Consider the following 22858-nt stretch of genomic DNA (forward strand, 5'->3'; position numbering starts at 1 on the left):
TTCTCAGGCCATTACCCAAATAAAGTCGAGGCAATTTAACTACTTATCATACTGGCAGACACAGCAAAGATTAATTACTAAATATTATTTATTTAATTATTGCATTATTGTGCTGCTGTCTTATTTATGCTTTCGTGCTTTAATATTTCTTTATGTTATTCCCCCACCTGTGGGTTAGACGATTGTAGGTGCCCAGGGAACCGGAAGTCAACCCGTTACAATTGGAATCTTGAGCCGGCCGGCTCGCGACCATTTGAAGCATGCCTGTTTGTACAGTACAGATTACATGACGCTCCCCAAGTTAGTCATGGTTGTTATACGGTTACTGATTGTTAATATATGGCATCATTATGTGTGAGTTTCTGAAATGCAAGACCATCTTGAAAGTGGTGTTTGTCTCCCTCTGCAGTAGCGGAACTAAAGGAATAATTCTAAATTGTGAAGTCATGGGTATAGTTAAATTTGTAATTATGTCATGGGGCGAAACCTGCTACGATATCACAGGCTATCTCTATATAACAAACAAACTTTATTTTAATGTTTGATTAGTTTTAGAACGGTGGTTGCACCGTCAACAGGCCTTTGGAATTGAACACCTTTGAAACTGAACACATCCCGACGTTTTCCAGTGGCAGTTTTCAGGGATTCCTATTAGTCATGAATTCATTTATCCACAGAATTTTGCAAGCTAAGCTATATGGTCATTAAAGATAGTGCATTCTGTTTGAAAGTTTTAATATTCAAGAAATGTAGGGTAATCTTATGACAGATGAGAAGAGGGATATTTTATAAAAAGGCCCTTCAATCTGACTATAATAATCGAAACGTCCAATTAGGCAGTGTAAAACCGAACATAAAATTGACATTGACGTGTTTGAAATATATCATATACATAAATTAATATTGGTAACTAAAAGACATGAACATTTCTGTGAAAAAATGTGCAATTTTGAACTTTGTAGAAATTGTAACAATGGAGGATTGAAATTCAGATTTTGCTCAACAAATATGGTAGCCTGGAAGAGAGAAAAAAGCTTCAACTATGTAGTAGAGGATCTTCTTGTATACTAACTTTGCCTTTCACGTTGTATTCCTCTTTGTCCAATCATTAAAAGAATAACTCACACATAGTACCATGTCTCCCAAAGACTTCCTAACCGCATCACATATTGTACCAAGAAGTTTGAAGCGCAGTGAGTAAAGAAGGTCAAGCATACAACTACATCCTGTCAAAATCAACTGGAGTTTATTTTAATATCTTGAAGAACAATAATTTAAACACCAATGCAGCAATAATGCCAGTTTGGGTAAACTAAGATAGACGGGCAGGAAGCTGGAAGAACACAGCAGGCCAGGCAGCATCAGGAGGTGGAGAAGTTGACATTTCTTCAAGTCCTGAAGAAGGATTACACCCGAAACGTCAGTTTCTCCACGTGATGCTGCTTGGCCTGCTGTGTTCTTCCAGCCTCATGCTTGTCTTTTTTGGATTCCAGCAACTACAGTTTTTTTGTCTCTGGGAAAACTAAGGCCATTGTTGTGAATAAATAAAATCAGTTGAACAATACGTTTGAACCTCTATCTGAAACATCTTGGAGGTGTCATATTTCAAAGGGTGCCATGTGATTAGAGTGCAAGATGTTGGGTTTGTCTGCTTTCGCAGAGAGAGGGAGAAGGACAGGGAAATAAAGTTGCCAATAGGTGTAAGATGAGTAACAGAAGGCGATCAGAATAAATGTGTTCTGATTTTTTAAAAAGGCAAAGAACTGCGGATGCTTGAAGTGGATGTAGGTTTGCTCGCTGAGCTGGAAGTTCATTTGAAGATTTTTCATCACCCTTTGAGGTAACATCTTCAGTGGGCCTCCAGACGAAGCACCGCTGCTGATTCCTGCTTTCTATTTCTATGTTTGGGTTTCTTTGGGTTGGTTATGTCATTTCTTCTTTTCTCAGCGGTTGGTAGATGGGGTCTACCTCGATGTGTTTGTTGATAGAGTTTCGAATGGAATGCCATGCTTCCAGGAATTCCCGTACATGTCTCTGTTTAGCTTGTCCTAATATGGATGTGTTGTCCCAGTCGAAGTGGTGTCCTTCCTTAATTATGTAAGGATACTAGTGAGGAATGGTCATGTCGTCTTGTGGCTATTTTATGTTCATGTATCCTGGTGGCTAGTTTTCTGCCTGTTTGTCCAACGTAGTGTTTCGTGCAGTCCTTGTACGGTATTTGGTAAATGACATAAGTTTTGCTTGTTATCTGTATAGGGTCTTTCAAGTTCATTAGCTGCTGTTTTAGTGTGTTGGTGGCCACCATGATGCCAAGAGGTCTGAGTAGTCTGGCAGTCATTTCAGAGATGTTATCAAGAGTAAATTTGATTTCAGAAATTTGAAGGATATGAAAAGTTTGCAGAAGAGTGGAGTAAAGTCCACAATCAGATCATCCGTGATCATATGGAATGACAGAGCATGCTAAAGGGGCTGAATGGTCTACTCGTGCCCTTATTTCTTATCTGTGACTTTGGTTGGGACCCTTTCAATTTTATTTGGATAGAGGCATGATTAAGAATGTTCAAACATTTGGAATATTGTGGGATCAATAAGCAAGGTTTGGAAAGCAAGAACACTTTTAAGGACCTGAGAAGAAAGGGGAGATTGGAGTTGGGGTTCCAGCTGAGAGGGTTATAGATGAAGCATGGGTTTTTTTGATGGAGATAGGAAACAATATAGATAAGATAAACCCTAAACATTACTTAACTGAAATGGGATTTTGATTGCAGAATGTCAGTGACCTGTCAAGTAGGTCTTGAAGAATTTGCATTTCAGAAACATCTTTCAAGACCTCATGATGTCCAAAGGATTCTGCTTTAAATTAAGTAGTTTTGAAGTGTAGTCACAAATGTATTGTAGAAATATAATGTCGAGAAAGTAATACTATGTCAAACATGTATTTTTAAATTAAATTTAAATAAGGCCTAACTTTGCTGATATTGTGGATGGCTCAGTGGTTAGCACCGCTGACTCACAGTGCCAGAGACCTGGGTTCATTTCCAGCCTTGGTGACTGTCTGAAGTTTACACATTCTCCCTGCGTCTATATGGATTTCTGCTGGGTGCTTTGGTTTCCTCCCAAAGTCCAAAATTGTGCAGATTAGGTGGATTGGCCCTGCTAATTTGCCCTTTAGTGATCAGTGGTGTGCAGACTGGGTGGATTAGCATGGTAAATGTGGGGCTATGGGGATGAGATGGGTCTGGGTCGGATGACCTTTGCAGGGTCGTTGCAGTCTTGATGGGCTGAATGGCCTCTTTCTTTGATCAGGACCAATACTCTTCAAACAACACAACTAGAATTAATACAAGATATAACACTGAAATGTAAAAAAAGAAAACTGCTGGAAATACTCAGCACGTCTAACAGCATTAATAGAGAAAGAAATCTCTTCAGAATTGCAAGACGTTTTTTTCACTATCTCTGTTCTCCAGTGTTATGGACCAGGCCAAACGCCCTCAAAATATTTAATGAATGTAGCATAGACCCTAACTTTTCTAGTTGTTTTAAGAAGGTGAATAGTGGATACTCCAGGAGTGATGCAGCTGGCCCAACCACTCGGCTTTAAATAAAACAATTTATTCATATATGAACAAAATGGAATAACATAACCTATCTGAAAACCCAATCGATTCTATCGCAACTTAATGATGCTATGCCAAATACTTGCAACATCCCTATAAACACCCCCTTGTTAAAAAGGTAAATTCAAACACAGGTTCTTACAGTAGAGATGTCAGAGAGAGAAAGTGAGGACTGCAGATGCTGGAGATCAGAGCTGAAAATGTGTTGCTGGAAAAGTGCAGCAGGTCAGGCAGCATCCAGGGAACAGGAGAATCGACGTTTCGGGCACAAGCCCTTCTCCAGGATCAGCATGGCACTGTTTCCTTGACCTGCAGCCTCAAAACAAACCAAATCAAACCCTGGGATAACTGGCCACACCCCCTTCCTTGTACAAGTGTTTTAAAAAACACTTAAAAGCTTCTTCAAGTAGATAAACCCAGGCATATCGGAACCTCTGCCTTTACTAACCCTCTGAAAAAACCAAGGACAACATAACGTTGTTAAAGGAGCAGCATTGTCATATCAGTTTCAACGAAAGGTCATCATCAGAACTGTTAACCCTGTTTCCTCCTTCACAGATGCTGTCAAACCTGTTGAGTATTTCCAGTTTTATTTCTGCAAAAAAAAACTGGTGGTCAATTGTACAATTTGCTAATTGCAGGACTTTGCTAACATGTTTCCCTACCCTACTCTATCATTGTACATGAAGCAGGTAGAAAGCTACTGACAGACATGATAACAATTACATGGTTAAAAATCACACAACACCAGTTATAGTCCAACTGGTTTAATTGGAAGCACACTAGCTTTCAGAGCACCGCTCCTTCATCAGGTGGTTGTGCAGCACACAATTGTAAGGCACAGAATTTACAGCAAAAATTTACAGTGTGATATAACTGAAATTATACATTGAATAAATACCTTGATTGTCTGTTGAGTCTTCATCTGTTCGAATACCATGATAGTTTCACTTCTTTCATATGTAAATCACAAAACCTTTTTTTTTAAAGTTGCATTCTCAGGTTAACTGTAACAATTGATGTTAGCTAGACAATATGTTGAAGGTGTTAGCCCCCTGTGTTCTCTGTCTATGCTTTGATGTTTAGATTGATTCTAATCTAAAAATTGAGATAACAGAGTTTTACATGAATTCATGCAGTTTTTGAGCAAAGTACAATGTAACTCTGCAAGTACAAATTCACCCCACAAAATGTATGTGCGCATGTGGGTCTTTGTCTAGATCAGAGTGGTGCTGGAAAAGCGCAGCAGGTCAGGCAGCATCCGAGGAGCAAATTTGCCCGAAAATCGACGTTTCGGGCAAAAGCCCTTCATCAGGAATAGAGGCAGGGTGCTTGCAGAGTGGAGAGATAAATGAGAGGGGGGTGGGGGTGGGGAGAAAATAGCATAGAGTACAATAGGTGAATAGGGGTGGGGATGAAGGTGATAGGTCAGACAGGAGGGTGGAGTGGATAGGTGGAAAGGAAGATAGGCAGGTAGGACAGGTCATGAGGGGGGTGCTGAGCTGGAAGATGGGAGCTGGGGTGAGATGGGGGGAAGGGGAAATGAGGAAACTGGTAAAATCCACATTAATGCCCTGGGGTTGAAGTGTTCTGAGGCAGAAGATGAAGCGTTCTTTCTCCAGGTGTCAGGTGGTGAGGGAGCGGTGGTGGAGGAGGCCCAGGACCTGCATTTCCTTGGCAGAGTGGGAGGGGGAGTTGAAATGTTGGGCCACAGGGCAGTGGGGTTGATTGGTGCGGGTGTCCCGGAGATGTTCTCAAAAGTGCTCTGCTAGGAGGCGTCCAGTCTCTCCAATGTAGAGGAGACCACATTGGGAGCAACGGATACAATAAATTATATTGGTGGATGTGCAGGTAAAACTTTGATGGATGTGGAAGGCTCCTTTGGGGTCTTGGATGGAGGTGAGGGAGGAGGTGTGGGCGCAAGATTTGCAATTCCTGTGGTGGTAGAGGACCAGGAGGACCAGTTCCACCACAGAACACACTAGATGACCTTCTCCTTTCGAGACCACAATTTCCCTTCCCACATGGTTAAAGATGCCTTCCAACGCATCTCATCCACATCCCGCACCTCCGCCCTCAGACCCCACCCTCCAACCTTAACAAGGACAGAACACCCCTGGTGCTCACCTTCCACCCTACCAACCTTCGTATAAACCACATCATCCGACGACATTTCTGCCACCTCCAAACAGACCCCACCACCAGGGATATATTTCCCTCCCCACCCATTTCCGCTTTCCGCAAAGACCGTTCCCTCTGTGACTACCTGGTCAGGTCCACGCCCCCCCCCCCAACAACCCACCCTCCCTTCCTGGCATTCTTAGAGTGGTCTAAGTTTCTGAGAAAATGCATGTGTGAGTATGGGAGTGTGTGTCTGTAAGGGTGTGTGTGTGTCTGTGTACATGTGTCGAATGTCCTGGACCGCTCTACACTCTACACTCATGCACACACATATACACTCTCTCTCACAGACACTCACAACCCCCCACCCCAGACAGACAGACAGACACACACACACACACTCCCACATAAGACCATAAGACATAGTAGTGGAAGTAAGGCCATTTGGTCCATCGAGTCCACTCCACCATTCAATCATGGCTGATGGGCATTTCAACTCCACTTACCCGCATTCTCCCCGTAGCCCTTAATTCCTTGTGACATCAAGAATTTATCAATTTCTGCCTTGAAGACAATTAGCGTCCCAGCCTCCACTGCACTCTGTGGCAATGAATTCCACAGGCCCACCACTCTCTGACTGAAGAAATGTCTCCGCATTTCTGTTCTGAATTTACCCCCTCTAATTCTGTGTCCATGGGTCCTAGTCTCCTCGCCTAACGGAAACAATTTCCTAGCGTTCACCCTTTCCAAGCCATGTATTATCTTGTAAGTTTCTATTAGATCTCCCCTTAATCTTCTAAACTCCAATGAATACAATCCCAGGATCCTCAGCCATTCCTCATATGTTAGACCTACCATTCCAGGGATCATCCGTGTGAATCTCCACTGGACACGCTCCAGTGCCAGTATGTCCTTCCTGAGGTGTGGGGACCAAAACTGGACACAGTACTCCAAATGGGGCCTAACCAGAGCTTCATAAAGTCTCAGTAGCACACAGTGCTTTTATATTCCAACCCCCTTGAGATAATTGACAACATTGCATTCGCTTTCTTAATCACGGACTCAACCTGCACGTTTACCTTTAGAGAATCCTCAACTAGCACTCCCAGATCCCTCTGTACTTTGGCTTTACGAATTTTCTCACCGTTTAGAAAGTAATCCATGCTTCTATTCTTTTTCCCAAAGTGCAAGACCTCGCATTTGCTCACATTGAATTCCATCAACCATTTCCTGGACGACTCCTCCAAACTGTCTAGATCCTTCTGCAGCCTCCCCACTTCCTCAGTACTACCTGCCTGTCCACCTAACTTTGTATCATCGGCAAACTTCGCTAGAATGCCCCCAGTCCCTTCATCCAGATCATTAATATATAATGTGAACAGCTGCGGCCCCAACACTGAACCCTGCGGGGTTGTCACCGGCTGCCATTCCGAAAAAGAACCTTTTATCCCAACTCTCTGCCTTCTGTCAGACAGCCAATCCTCAATCCATACCAGTAGCTCACCTTGAACACCATGGGCCCTCACCTTGCTCAGCAGCCTCCCGTGTGGCACCTTATCAAAGGCCTTTTGGAAGTCTAGGTAGACCACATCCACTGGGTTTCCCCGGTCTAACGTACTTGTCACCTCTTCAAAGAACTCCAACAGGTTTGTCAGGCACGAACTCCCCTTACTAAATCCATGTTGACTTGTTCTAATCCGACCCTGCTCTTCCAAGAATTTAGAAACCTCATCCTTAATGATGGATTCTAGAATTTTACCAACAACCGAGGTTAGGCTAATTGGCCTATAATTTTCCATCTTTTGCCTTGATCCTTTCTTGAACAAGGGGGTTACAACAGCGATCTTCCGGGACTTTCCCTGACTCCAGTGACTTTTGAAAGATCTCAACCAACGCCTCCGCTATTTCCTCAGCCACCTCCCTCAGAACTCTAGGATGTAACCCATCAGGGCCAGAAGATTTATCAATTTTAAGACCTTTTAGCTTTTCTAGCACTTTCTTTTTTGTAATGGCAACCATACTCAACTCAGCCCCCTGACTCCCTTTAATTGTTGGGATAATACTCATGTCTTCCACTGTGAAGACTGACGCAAAGTACTTATTAAGTTCTCCTGCTATTTCCTTATCTCCCACCTCTAGGCTTCCAGCATCAGTTTGAAGTGGCCCAATGTCTACACTTGCCTGTCGTTTGTTTCTTATGTATTGAAAGAAACTTTTACTATCATTTCTAATATTACTGGCTAGCCTATCTTCATATTTGATCCTCTCCTTCCTTATTTCTCTCTTTGTTATCCTCTGTTTATTTTTGTAGCCTTCCCAATCTTCTGATTTCCCAGTGCTCTTGGCCACTTTATAGGATCTCTCTTTTTCTTTGATAGATTTCCTGACTTCCTTTGTCAGCCATGGCTGTCTAATCCCTCCCCGGATAATCTTTCTCTTCTTGGGGATGAACCTCTGTACAGTGTCCTCAATTTTACCCACAAACTCCTGCCATTTTTGCTCTACTGTCTTCCCTGCTAGGCTCTGTTTCCAGTCTATTTTCGTCAGTTCCTCTCTCATGCCCTCATAATTATCTTTATTTAACTGTAACACCATTACATCCGATTTTGCCTTCTCTCTTTCAAACTGCAGACTGAACTCTACCATATTATGATCGCTGCTTCCTAAGTGTTCCCTTACTTTAAGAGTTTTTATAAAGTCTGGTTCATTACATAGCACTAGGTCCAGAATAGCCTGCTCCCTTGTGGGCTCCATGACAAGCTGTTCCAAAAGCCATCCTGTAAGCATTCCATGAATTCCCTTTCTTTGGATCCACTGGCAACATTATTTACCCAGTCCACCTGCATATTGAAGTCTCCCATGATCACTGTGACCTTGCCTTTCTGACATGCCTTCTCTATTTACCGGTACATGTTGCCCCCCTGGTCCTGACCACTGTTAGGAGGTCTGTACATAACTCCCACTATGGTTTTTTTGCCTTTGTGGTTCCTCAATTCCACCCACACAGACTCCACTTCATCCGACGCTATGTCATTCAGCACCATAGATTTAATTTTGTTCTTAACTAACAAGGCAACCCCGCCCCCTCTGCCCACCTCCCTGTCTTTTCGATAAGTTGAAAACCCTTGGATGTTTAACTGCCAGTCCTGACCCCCCTGTAACCACGTCTCTGTGATGCCTACCACGTCATAATCATTCACGATGATCTGTGCCATTAGTTCGTCTGCTTTGTTATGAATGCTACGAGCATTCAGGTAAAGTGCCTTAATGTTAACTTTCTTATCATTAGAAATATTGGAAGTCATAAGATGTCCTAAGTTATCCTTCCCAGGATAACTGCATTCCCAGTCTGTCTCAAGTTTAAATCTGCCTGCACATATGCTATCCTGCCGCTTATCTTTCCATTTAACTCCATACTCCCTGTCGCTTTCACTTTCCCTTCCCCCCAACTCAGAAGTTTAAAGTCCTACTGACCACCCTATTTATCCTCTTCGCTAGAACATTGGTACCTGATCGGTTCAGGTGGAGACCGTCCCAATGGTACAGATCCCCCCGGTTCCAAAACTGATGCCAATGCCCCATGAAGTGGAATCCCTCTTTCCCACACCAATCCCTTAGCCACATGTTTAATTCCCTAATTTTCTTATCCCTATTCCAATTGGCACGTGGCTCGGGCAGTAATCCGGAGATTATGACCCTTGAGGACCAGTACTTCAATTTCCTTCCTAGTGCTCGATAATCCCCAAACAGGTCCTCTACCCTAGCTTTGCCTATGTTGTTAGTCCCAACGTGGACCACAACAACTGGATCCTCCCCCTCCCGCTCCAATATCCTTTCAAGCCGGTCAGAGATGTCCCGAACCCTGGCACCGGGTAGGCAACACACCATGCGAGACTCCTGATCCGTCTTGCAAAGGATACTATCTGTCCCCCTAATTATAGATTCCCCTATAACAACTACTTGTCTTTTTGCTCCCCCCTCTTGAATGGCCTTCTGCACCATGGTGCCGTGGTCAGCTGGCTCATCCTGTCCAGAACCCTTTTCCTCATCCGTACAGGGAGCAAGAATCTCATACCTGTTGGACAAGGTCAAGGGCTGAGGCTCCTACACTCCTGAACTCAGGTTCCCCCTACCTGCTCACTTACAGTCACACTCTGATGTCCCTGATCACTAACTGGATGTGAATTACTTAATCTCCCAGGTGGGACTGCCTCCTGAAACAAAGTATCCAGGTAACTCTCCCCCTCCCGGATGCGCCGCAGTGTTTGAAGCTCAGATTCCAGATCATCAACTCTGATCTGGAGTTCTTCCAGCAACCAACACTTGCTGCAGATGTGGTCACTGCCGTTCACAATGGGATCAGCCAGCTCCCACATCATACATATTAAAGCACACCACCTGACCAGCCATCTCTGCTTAGTTAATTACTTTATTACTTTGTACAGGTTTGAGTTAAAATACTTCCTGATACCTCTCTGCTATAGTCTTTTAAAAAGACTATAGCACCCCCTCGCAGACTTAAGACACTCTACACTCACTACACACACATATACACTCTCTCTCACACTCACAACCCCCAACCCAGACAGACAAACACACAGACAGACACAAAGACCCACATGCGCACATATATTTTGTGGGGTGAATTTGTACTTGCAGAGTTACATTGTACTTTGCTCAAAAACTGCATGAATTCATGTAAAACTCTGTATTCTCACTTTTTATATTAGAATCAATCTAAACATCAAGGCATAGACAGAGAACATGGGGCTAACACCTTCAACATATTGTCTAGCTAACATCAATTGTTACAGTAAACATGAGAATGCAACTTTTAAAAAAAGGTTTTGTGATTTACACATGAAAGAAGTGAAACTATCATGGTATTCAAACAGATGAAAGACTCAACAGATGATCAAGGTATTTTTCAATGTATAATTTCAGTTTCATCACACTGTAAATATTTGCTATAAATTCTGTGCCTTACAATTGTGTCCTCCACAATCACCTGATGAAGGAGCGGCGCTCCGAAAGCTAGTGCTTCCAATTAAACCTGTTGGACTATAACCTGGTGTTGTGTGATTTTTAACTTTGTACACCCCAGTCCAACACTGGCATCTCCAAATCACAATTACATGGTGGCAGTCTTTCCTCTCTTAGTCAGTCCCTTAGGATCAATGATTTGTTTTAACTCCAGTTCAATTGGTTCTGAGATGGCTAATAAGTCCAGTGTGCAGTCTGCAAAGTTTGCCACATGTAGTACATGCGATCCTTGAACAGTTGGTAGACAGCTTATGAGTTATTTTGAGATTTATATACACTTTCTAATGTCTCCACTTTGCCTTTGTGAGTTTCCATCGAAGTTGCTTGCTGTATCCAGTGCCTTTCCAAATTAATCTTATTCATTTTGGTTGGTCACAGACTAGGGACTCCCATGAGTGGGTGGAGATGATTGACTTCTGCAGAGATGCTTTGAGAACATTCCTACAGGGCTTCTGCTGTCCTCCCAGGTGTTTTCCATTAGGACCTAGTTCTGAGTAACAGTGGCACAGCGTCAAGCTGGCAAGAAGCAGTAAGTTCGTTCTTTAAAAAGTGATCCGAACATGTCTAGTTTCATAACACCTTTGAAACGATTTGACAGTCAAATGAATCAGTATGCTTTTCTTTGTCACTGCCTACTAAACATTATAAGATCAACAAATCTACATGGTTCTCATAAAAATCTCTTAAGCCTATCAAAGTACTTTTTTTAATTCAAAAGAAGCACCAAAATAATTTTCTATTTTTAAGTTTGCACTACCCAATTGGACAGACTTGGTCAATTATTTATGTTAGCATTAAATTATATATGACCTCACAAAGTGTCAGTTACCTCAATTAAAATTAGATTCAATTACCATTAATAATGTTGCAGTAACTTAACCACAATTGATTATGGTTTCAGTAACTTGATTTGAGGGGCATTGTAAACTACATCTGTAAATAGTTTACCTTTTAAATGAAAACTCTATCAGACCTTGCTGTTTATAATTTAGCAGCTTATTGTAGTAGCCACACTTCACAAAATACTTCACTGAATATGTACCATTTTTGGAAAAATATAATGATAGAGTAACCATGATTTTACCAGACCATTGGGGTGCTATCACATTAAAGAATGATGACTGGGGGTAGTTTAAGCTGAGGGTCACTATGCCTCAGGCGAGAGGGGAGGAGGAGTCATTCTAGTTTTGAACTTCTCTCCTGTGGGGAAAAGGCCTTTGCTATTCACCTTAACTATGCCCCTCACGATTTTATAAATCTCTATAAGGTCACTCCTCAACTTCCTACACTCCAGTAAAAAGATCCCAGCATATCCAGCCTCTCCTTATAACTCAAATTCTCCAGTCCTAGAAATACCCTTGTAAATCTTTTCTGCACCCTTTCCAATTTAATAATATCCTTCCAATAACAGAGTGACCGGAACTGTACACATTACTTCAAAAGTGACCTGACCAATGTCATGTTGTCCTGTACAAGCGCAACATGATATCCCAACTCATATACTCATTGGTCTGAGCAATTAAGGCAAGCATGCCATCCACCTTCTTAACCACTGTCCATCTGTTACACAAGTTTCAAGGAATAAATAACCTGAACCCCTAGGTCTCTCTGTTTGACAACACTGCCGAGGGCCATACCAATTCCTGATGAAGGGCTTCTGCCCGAAACATTGATTCTCCTGCTCCTCGGATGCTGCCCTGGCCTGCTGTGCTTTTCCAGCACCACACTTTCGGCCCTACCATTAACTGCGTAAGTCCAGCCCTTGTTCATTATACCAAAATGCAAAATCTCACATTGACCTAAATTAATTCCATTTGCTGGTGAACTATATCTTTTAAGAGTTAAAAGCTAGCAGTGACAGCACCAAGTGTTCTCAATAAGACACAACGTAACATGTGCTCCAGCTACTGGAATAGCTGGTCGCCTGGAAATGTCAAAACCAGATTTGAATTAGGCTAATCAGTTTAAATTATTTCCCCCAAAAATACCAATTTCCAATCAAGTTTGATTTGAGTATATTGACAATCTTAAAAGCCAATGACACAATTCAATGCTTTGGCGTATAAGAGCAGGGAAAATTGCCAAGTCCCAGTGGATAAAAGACTGCTTGAAAAATAGCTCTCTTAAAAGTACCTTTTTCGATCAGTAACCTGTGAAGCAGAATCCCTAAGAAGAAGACACAGGAAGATTCAAATAGAAGAACTGAAAGTTGCCTGGTTTTGAGATAAGAACTGTTGTTTTGTAAATCTTAATTGGAGTTTGATCAGGCTAGTATTATACAAGGGAAGGTAAAAGATAGGTTAGACTAAGGACTTGTACATAGTTGTCAGTTAATTATTCTCTGTTATACTTTAAGAAATAAAGTTGTTAATTTTTACTTTAAATTGTTCTTGGCCACTCAACCCTTTACAGATTACTGCATGGGATAAATCTTTTCTGTGTTGCTGGTTTTAAATTAAGCAAGAGAGTTTATCCCATTAGCCCAATCGATCAAGATCTCTTTGTATTCTTATATAACCTTCTTCACCGACTACCATACTATGATCTTTTTGTTAATATATTATCTGCATCATGAATCTGACCATCAAGTAATGTCAATCTTGTGAACTTTATACAACTCCAGTGTACCCAACCTCAATCTTAGAATTGTATTCAAAATACTCCCCACAATATCGACTACTAGAGAGGGTGCAAAACTTGACCGACTCTTGGGAAATAAGGCAGGGCAGGTGACTGAGGTGTCAATGGGGGAGCACTTTGGGGCCAGCGACCAGAATTCTATTCGTTTTAAAATAGTGATGGAAAAGGATAGACCAGATCTAAAAGTTGAAATTCTAAATTGGAGAAAGGCCAATTTTGATGGTATTAGGCAAGAACTTTTGAAAGCTGATTGGAGGCAGATGTTCGCAGGTAAAGGGACGGCTGGACAATGGGAAACCTTCAGTATAGAGATAACAAGAATCCAGAGAAAGTATATTCCTGTCAGGGTGAAAGGTAAGGCTGGTAGGTATAGGGAATGCTGGATGACTAAAGAAATTGAGGGTTTGGTTAAGAAAAAGAAGAAAGCATATGTAAGATATAGACAGGAGAGATCGAGTGAATCCTTAGAAGAGTATAAAGAAAGTAGGAGTATACTTAAGAGGGAAATCAGGAGGGCAAAACGGAGACATGAGATAGCTTTGCAAATAGAATTAATTAGAATCCAAAGGGTTTTTACAAATATATTAAGGACAAAGGGGAAACTGGGGAGAGAATAGGGCACCTCAAAGATCAGCAAGGCGGCCTTTGTGTGGAGCCTCAGAAAATGGAGGAGATACTAAATGAATATTTTGCATCAGTATTTACTGTGGAAAAGGATATGGAAGATATAGACTGTAGGAGAATAGATGGTGACATCTTGCAAAATGTCCAGATTACAGAGGAGGAAGTGCTAGATGTCTTGAAACGGTTAAAGGTGGATAAATCCCCAGGACCTGATCAGGTGTACCCAAGAACTCTGTGGGAAGCTAGGGAAGTGACTGCTGGGCCTCTTGCTGAGATATTTGTATCATCGATAGTCACAGGTGAGGTGCTGGAAGACTGGAGGTTGGCAAACGTGGTGCCACTGTTTAGGAAGGGCGGTAAAGACAAGCCAGGGAACTATAGACCGGTGAGCCTGACCTTGGTGGTGGGCAAAGTTGTTGAAGGGAATCCTGAGGGACAGGATGTACGTGTATTTGGAAAGGCAAGGACTGATTCGGGATAGTCAACATGGCTTTGTGTGTATGGGAAATCATGTCTCACAAACTTGATTGAGTTTTTTGAAGAAGTAACAAACAAGATTGATTAGGGCAGAGCAGTAGATGTGATATATATGGACTTCAGTAAGGCGTTCGACAAGGTTCCCCATGGGAGACTGATTAGCAAGGTTAGATCTCATGGAATACAGGGAGAACTAGCCATTTGGATACAGAACTGGCTCAAAGGTAGAAGACAGAGGGTGGTGGTGGAGGGTTGTTTTTCAGATGGGAGGCCTGTGACCAGTGGAGTGCCACAAGGATCGGTGCTGGGCCCTCTACTTTTTGTCATTTACATAAGTGATTTGGATGCGAGCATAAGAGGTCCAGTTAGTACATTTGCAGATGACACCAAAATTGGAGGTGTAGTGAACAGCGAAGAGGGCTACCTCAGATTACAACAGGATCTGGATCAGATGGGCCAATGGGCTGAGAAGTGGCAGATGGAGGTTTAATTCAGATAAATGCGAGGTGCTGCATTTTGGGAAAGCAAATCTTAGTAGGACTTATACACTTAATGGTAAGGTCCTAGGGGGTGTTGCTGAACAAAGAGACCTTGGAGTGCAGGTTCATAGCTCCTTGAAAGTGGAGTCGCAGGTAAATAGGATAGTGAAGAAGGCGTTTGGTATGCTTTCCTTTATTCGTCAGTGTATTGAGTACAGGAGTTGAGAGGTCATGTTGTGGCTGTACAGGACATTGGTTAGGCCACTGTTGGAATATTGCGTGCAATTCTGGTCTCCTTCCTATCGGAAAGATGTTGTGAAACTTGTACGGGTTCAGAAAAGATTTACAAGGATATTGCCAGGGTTGGAGGATCTGAGCTACAGGGAGAGGCTGAACAGGCTGGGGCTGTTTTCCCTGAAGCGTCGGAGGCTGAGGGGTGACCTTATAGAGGTTTACAAAATTATGAGGGGCATGAATAGGATAAATAGACAAAGTCTTTTCCCTGGGGTCGGGGAGTCCCGAACTAGAGGGCATAGGTTTAGTGTGAGAGGGGAAAGATATAAAAGAGACCTCAGGGGCAACTATTTCACGCAGAGGGTGGTACGTGTATGGAATGAGCTGCCAGAGGATGTGGTGGAGGCTGGTACAATTGCAACATTTAAGAGGCATTTGGATGGGTATACGAATAGGAAGGGTTTGGAGGGATATGGGACGGGTGCTGGCAGGTGGGACTAGATTGGGTTGGGATATCTGGTCGGCATGGACGGGTTGGACCGAAGGGTCTGTTTCCATGCTGTACATTTCTGTGACTCTATGACTGTCTATGTATAACCAGAAGATCTGCAACTCTACATTCTTCCAAGTCAAAGCTCTTGTGCAACTCCCATTTCCTTTTCTGCATCATTTGAGGCTTTTTACTTTAGCCACATAAGCCTTAAACCCTGCAATTCCTTCCCTAAAACTTTCCATCTTTTACTTTTTAAAGATGTTTCTAAAATGTAATCGTATTTAATCACATAGTTAAAAATATGTACATTGAGCTCAATGTCAATTTTTGTCTGGTTCCTTTCTGGTGACACACTTCATGATATTTTACTACATTAACAGCATCATTAAATGCAAGTTTATTGGTGAAAAACAACATAGGGGAAACTGTTGAGGGAGTAAAAGGACTTTAATTTTCTTACATCACTTAAATTCAGTATCAGTATTCCAAATGTATGTCATATAGGCATTTTTGTCACTAGATGTCACTGTAGGATGCTGTACATTTCAAGTACCAAAGGTTAATGCACTTCAGACACTGGCTGACTTTGCATTAAACCAAATTTGCTTAAAAACTACTTTCCAAATATTGTTTTCTTAAAATTGTACCTACCCATTAGATCACATTTTACATATTCAACAAAACAATTTTTGTGCATCCGATTTATTTATAAACCTTACAATTGAAAACAATCATGAAACTACTGGTAAGTCTTGAGATTATTTTACACTTATATGTATATAAACCTTGAAATACTGTACTGTATTTGCTGTCCTTAAATAGTATACACAGTACTGCAGTTGCATCATCATCTCACTCATCATTTCCATGGATGGTATCATCAGATATCTTATCAAATTCAGTTGCATCATCATCCCAGATGTCATCGTCTTCTGAATCATCCATGGGACATTTGTGAGTGAACAGTTCTTAAAACCACTTGGAATCAGAAATGGATCAATGAGGATGCATGGTTTATTTAATCCACTGAGTGTTGAGCAAAAGATCTGTTTTTTTTAAGATTGCTTGTGGGCGGCACGGTGGCACAGTGGTTAGCACTGCTGCCTCGCAGCGCCAGAGACCCGGATTCAATTCCCGCCTCAGGCGACTGACTGTGTGGAGTTTGCACATTCTCCCTGTGTCTGCGTGGGTTTCCTCCGGGAGCTCCGGTTTCCTCCCACAGTCACAAAGATGTGCAGGTTAGGTGAATTGGCCATGTTAAATTGTCCGTAATGTTAGGTAAGGGGTAAAATGTAGTGGTATAGGTGGTTTGCGCTTCGGCGGGTCGGTGTGGACTTGTTGGGCCGAAGGGCCTGTTTCCACACTGTAAAGTAATCTAATCTAATCTAATCTTGATGGTGTAAATTCTTATATCCCAGAGTTGAGCCACTCACATCACTTTTCATCGGTTGGTTGTTTAAATAGTTAGTTACAGCTGATATACATTATTTTCACTTGGCCTATCATGTCCTCAGAATAAAGACAAGATCTGTCTTTATTATGCATCAGGGATATCTTGAATAGCCCTGATGCACAGCATTCAATGATAAAATATTTTCTATGTCATCTGTTTCCTTTGTGTAAATTAATATCAAATTATAGGGAAGTAGTGGTGTAGTCATAATATCACATGAATAGTAATTTAGAATCCCAACCTAATGTTCTGAGGTCCAGGAGACAGAGAAAAAGGAAACTGCAGAGCTGTTAATCTTACATTAGTAGTCGGGAAATGTGACAATATTTTACAAATAATGTGAAGCGACACTTACATAGTAACCATCTGAGTGACCCTAATCAGCATGGGTCAGGTGAACAGGAAGTTGTGTTTGACAAGCCGATTAGAAATTTGAGTATGTTATCAACAAAATTAATTAAGACGATGTTATAAAACTTGGATATTCAGAAGAGTTTTGATAAAGTCCTCCTTAAGAGGTTAAATTAAACTAAAACACATGGGATGCGAGGTATATACCAGCATGGATGAAATATTGGCTAACAGGCATAAAACATAGGAAGAGAACATCGGTCATTCTCACATTGGCAAACTGACTAGTGGTGTATTGCAAGGATCAATACTTGGGCCCCAGTTAGAACATAGAAAAGCACAGCACAGAACACGCCCTTAGGCCCACGATGTTGTGCCGAGACTAAATCCTAATGTATAGTAACTTAACCTACGCATCCCTCAACTCACTGCTATTCATGTGCATGTCCAGCAGTGGCTTATATATATATCAATAATTTTGATGAAGAGGCAAAATGTAAGATTTACACATTAGCCAATGACATAAAACTGGGGAAGAATATGTGCTATGAGGAAGATGCAAAGTGGCTTCAAGATGATTTCAACAGACTTAGTGAGTGAACAATATCATTATAGATGGATGGTAATGCCAGAAAAATTAAAGGTTATACACTTTGGTCAGGAGAACAGATGTGCAGAAAATTTCTTAAATGTTTTGAACCTAGAAATTGTAGATGTAAGGGACATGAGTGTCCTCATCAATAAGTCATTAAAGGCTTACAGATGAGGCAGGAGAATCGACGTTTCGGGCATAAGCCCTTCTTCAGGAATGGGGAAAGTTTGTCCAGCAGGCTAAGATAAAAGGTAGGGAGGAGGGACTTGGGGGAGGGGGCGTCGGAAATGTGATAGGTGGAAAGAGGTCAAGGTGAGGGTGATAGGTCAGACTGGGTGGGGGCGGAGAGGTCGGGAAGAAGATTGCAGGTTAGGAAGGCGGTGCTGAATTCGATGGATTTGACTGAGACAGGGTGGGGGGAGGGGAAATGAGGAAACTGGTGAAATCCGAGTTCATCCCTTGTGGTTGGAGGGTTCCTAGGCGGAAGATGAGGCGTTCTTCCTCCAACCGTCATTTTGTTGTGGTCTGACGATGGAGGAGTCCAAAGACCTGCATATCCTTGGTGGAGTGGGAGGGGGAATTGAAATGTTGAGCTACAGGGTGGTTGGGTTGGTTGGTCCGGGTTCTTGAATTTGTAAGTACATGTTTTCAAACTTTTGTATCATCTGCCTGATGAAAGAGGGCATAATCAAAGACCTCTCCCACCCGGGTTATGTTAAAAATCACACAACACCAGGTTATAGTCCAGCAGGTTTAATTGGAAGCACTCTAGCTTTCAGAGCTATGCTCCTTCATCAGGTGGCAGTGGAGGGCTTAATCTTAACACACAGAATTTATAGCAAAAATTTACAGTGTGATGTAACTGAAATTATACATCGAAAAACTTATTTGTCTGTTAAGCCTTTCATCTGTTAGAATACCATGACAGTTTCACTTCTTTCATGTGTCAATCACAAAACCTTTTTTTTTAAAGTTGCATTCTCAGGTTAGCTGTTAACAATTGTGATAGCTAGACAATATTTTGAAGGTGTTAGCCCCGTGTTCTCTGTCTATGCCATGATGTTTAGATTGATTCTAATCTAAAAAGTCAGATAACAGAGTTTTACATGAATTCATGCAGCTTTTGAGCAAAGTACAATGTAACCCTGCAAGCTCAAATTCACCCCACAAAATATATGTGTGCATGTGGGTCTTTGTCTGTCTGTGTGTTTGTTTGTCTGGGTTGGGGGTGAAAGAAGTGAAACTGTCATGGTATTCTAACAGATGAAAGGCTTTACAATCAATTTTTCAATGTATAATTTCAGTTACATCACACTGTAAACATTTGCTATAAATTCAGTGTGTTAGGATTGAGCCCTCCACTACCACCTGAAGGAGCGACGCTCCGAAAGCTAGTGTGCTTCCGATTAAACCTGTTGGACTATAACCTGGTGTTGTGTGATTTTTAACTTTGTACACCCCAGTCCAACACCGGCATCTCCAAATTTTGATTATGTTGGCTGTTTTTCTGAGGCAGCAGGAAATATAGATAGGGTCAATGGATGGAAGGCTGGTTTGTGTGATGGATTGTGACGTATTCACAATTCTCTAATTTCTTGGGGTCTGGGTAGTGCAGTTGCCATACTAAGTTGTCATGGATCTGGTTAGGATGCTTTCTAAGATGCATCAATAAAACTTGGTAAGAGTCATTGTAGACATGCTGATTAGCCTTTTTGGTTTCTTTAAATTAGAAAGGATATGTTTGCTTCACTGAATGGAACATAAGTTCACAGGATGGCAGGATTGTCTTTTCTTTTTATTGATAGTCACTATTTATTGCCTTTCCCTAGTTGCACTCAAGGCGATGGTGAGCTACCTTCTTGAATCACCACAGTCCATGTGTCATAAGTAGTCACAATACCATAATGATGAGAATTTCAGGATTTTGACGCAGCACTGAAGGAATGGTGATATATTTCCAAGTCAGGACGTTGAAAGGCTTGAAGGAGAATTTACAGGTAATAAATACAAGTAACAAATACAAGTAACAAGCATTTATCAGCTGTAGTCCTTTGAGATGGAAGCGATAGTGGTGGAGGGAGTGGACGTCACATTGATGTGATGCTAAGCAAGCAGGCTTTGTCCTGGATGGTATCAAGCTTCTTCAGTGTTGTTGGAGCTTCACTTATCCTGGAAAATTCATATTCCAGAACTGTATCTCGTAAATGGTGGACAGCCTTTGGGGAATCAGGAGTTGAGTTACTCACTGCAAGACTCGTACCCATTTGATCTACCCTTGTATTTTTATGTAGTCTAATCAGTTTCTTGAGCTTGGTCACCCCCTGGCTGTTGATAATGAGGGATTCAGTGATTGTTAACCCTATCGAATGCCAAGGGACACTGATTAGATTGTCTCCTAGTGCAGATAGTTATTGCCTGGAACTAGCATGGCTTGACTGTGTCTTATCATTTTTCCACAAGGACTACCTTGCAGAAGTCCTACAGAAATGTGCTGGAGCTGAGATCTGACTGACCTTCAACAATTACAACCATCATCCTTTGTGCCAAGTTGGACTCTAATCAATGGAGAGATGTCTGCTGATTCCCACTGACTCGAGTTTTTCTAGGGGTCTTTGATGCCATACTTTGTCAAATATGAACATAGCTTTGTAAATTGGGCCTGTATTCTCTTAGTTTTGAAGAATAAGAGGTGATCTCATTAAAATCCAACAAAAATAATTAAAAGGATAGAAAGGGTAGATGCAGGCAAGATTCTTCTCCTGATTGAGGAGTCTGGAAGCAAGGACGAAGCCACTGAGAACAGAAACAGAGAAAGTTATAATTTACGAGGGCTGTAAATCTTTGGAATTCTGTAATCAAGAGATCTGTAGAGGCTGTCATGAGATTCATTTTAACTAGAGTTTGATGGATTGCTAAATACCAATGACTAAAGGCATATGGGACGAGCGTAGAAAATAAATCACAAAGTTGATTACCAGCCTAACCACTATAAATGGTGCAGCAGGCTTGAGGGCAAATGATTTATTCCTGCCCTATTTTTAAAATCTGTCCCTGGTTATAGATTTCCCCCTCAAAGGGAGGCACTCTCTCAGCATCTACCTGTCAAGCTTCTCAGTGTCTTACATTTTGCTAAGATCACTTTTTAGGTCCAACATGCTCCATCCTTTTTCATAATGGCAACCCTTTTTTTTTTTAAGAATTTGCCCTCAGAACCCTCATGAACTACTTCCAAAGCAACAATATCACTCATGTCAGGAGACCAAAACTGCACTATATCCTAACTGCAGTGTTACCCAAGTCCAATACAGTCCCCTCAGAATAAAGGCCTACATTATATTTGCCTACAGCTTTTACACTACACATTACTCACAAGCCTTGTTAAAATGTTCACTCAAGCCTTTTCAAGATCAAAGTTGAGGCAATATCATGTTCTTTGTCTATTATCTTCAAATACTAAGCGAACAATTGCATCTTTTGTCATTCCTCATATGTTCATGAGCAAGATGGTCAAACAATTCTTCTGATTGACAATTCAAACTAAAGTGGCAAAATGTCAAATGTGAAGGACGTGCAAATTAGTTTTAGATCTATAATGGTGTTGCTTTTTCCAGTCTTATATTGTTAACTGCATAGCTTGTCTTCAAAATCATCAGGCATAGCACAATTAAAGCATGTTGAGATAATGTATATTTCCACACTAAGCAATTTGGAATGCTTTGAAAATTCTTGAGTCCAAACCTTGGATCATGAAAAGGATTTTCAAACAAAATTTCTGTAGTGCTGACTCAACATTCACTTGCTCAACAATGAATAGATTTCAGATGTCATTACTCAAGCTGGAGTATTGAATCTTATTTCTATATCCAGGTACCTTGGCTTGTTTGAAGTGAGCCTTTACCTTGTCCATGTTTGTTTTCCTCAAAACAGAATTCTCAAACATGCTACTCATAATAAAAATTGTTGAAAATCACTAAGTTTGAAGTTTTCTGTGCAACTTGCTTTCTTTCTGTTGAGTAAACAGTATGAAGCTCTCTATACAATTCATATCCTTCATTGAATTGATTGGTAAAGGTTGGAGAGCTGAAAATGTGTTGCTGGAAAAGCACAGCAGGTCAGGCAGCATCCAAGGAACAGGAGAATCGACGTTTCGGGCATAAGCCCTTCTTCAGCAAGCTTGGAGAGCATCCGCTTAACAAACTAAGGGGGGAAATGCACATAATTTTAATAATAATACTATTCAAAATAGCTCTAATTTAATATTAATATTTAAATGTAGCATAATTTAAATATTACTGAAGCCTTTTATGCTGCAACTATGCAATAATGACACAAACTGTTTTTGCATGAATAGAACACTGCTTGCTAGAAGAATCATATGCATTCTTCCAAAAGCCATTCACCTTTTTCTTGAATTACCCCAAATGTGATAAATCAATTGCCTTTTCAATCGGAATGCCTCAGCCAATCAGAATGAACTTGCCATCAGCAATTTTCTCTCTACATAGGATAAAATTGTGACATTTGAAATTTAGCATTATTGTGGTTATCCTGACAGGTGCAATATAAAAAGCTTTGGCAACTTGTCTTTTCATCAGTATTAATGTTCTGTACCAATAAACAACTGATAATAACTTTTTGCTTAAACTGCACATAAATAAGAAAACTTTTCTTTCTGGTATAGAAACAGCCAAATCACCCATTGTGACAAATGGGATTCTTGGAGTAAAGAAA

General features: G+C 41.3%; 1 long non-coding RNA gene across 1 annotated transcript; it reads left to right on the top strand.

Moving 5' to 3' along the window:
• Positions 1-15: 15 nt before the first annotated feature.
• LOC122557690 (uncharacterized) lies at positions 16-20723 on the top strand. The gene is made up of 3 exons (XR_006313911.2): positions 16-300; positions 19957-20124; positions 20588-20723. It is a non-coding gene; the product is annotated as an uncharacterized LOC122557690 (long non-coding RNA).
• Positions 20724-22858: the final 2135 nt, after the last annotated feature.

The sequence above is a fragment of the Chiloscyllium plagiosum genome, unplaced genomic scaffold, assembly GCF_037043375.1.
Source record: "Chiloscyllium plagiosum isolate Xiang-an unplaced genomic scaffold, Cpla_swu_hap1 HiC_scaffold_18, whole genome shotgun sequence".
NCBI classification, from domain to species: Eukaryota; Metazoa; Chordata; class Chondrichthyes; order Orectolobiformes; family Hemiscylliidae; genus Chiloscyllium; species Chiloscyllium plagiosum.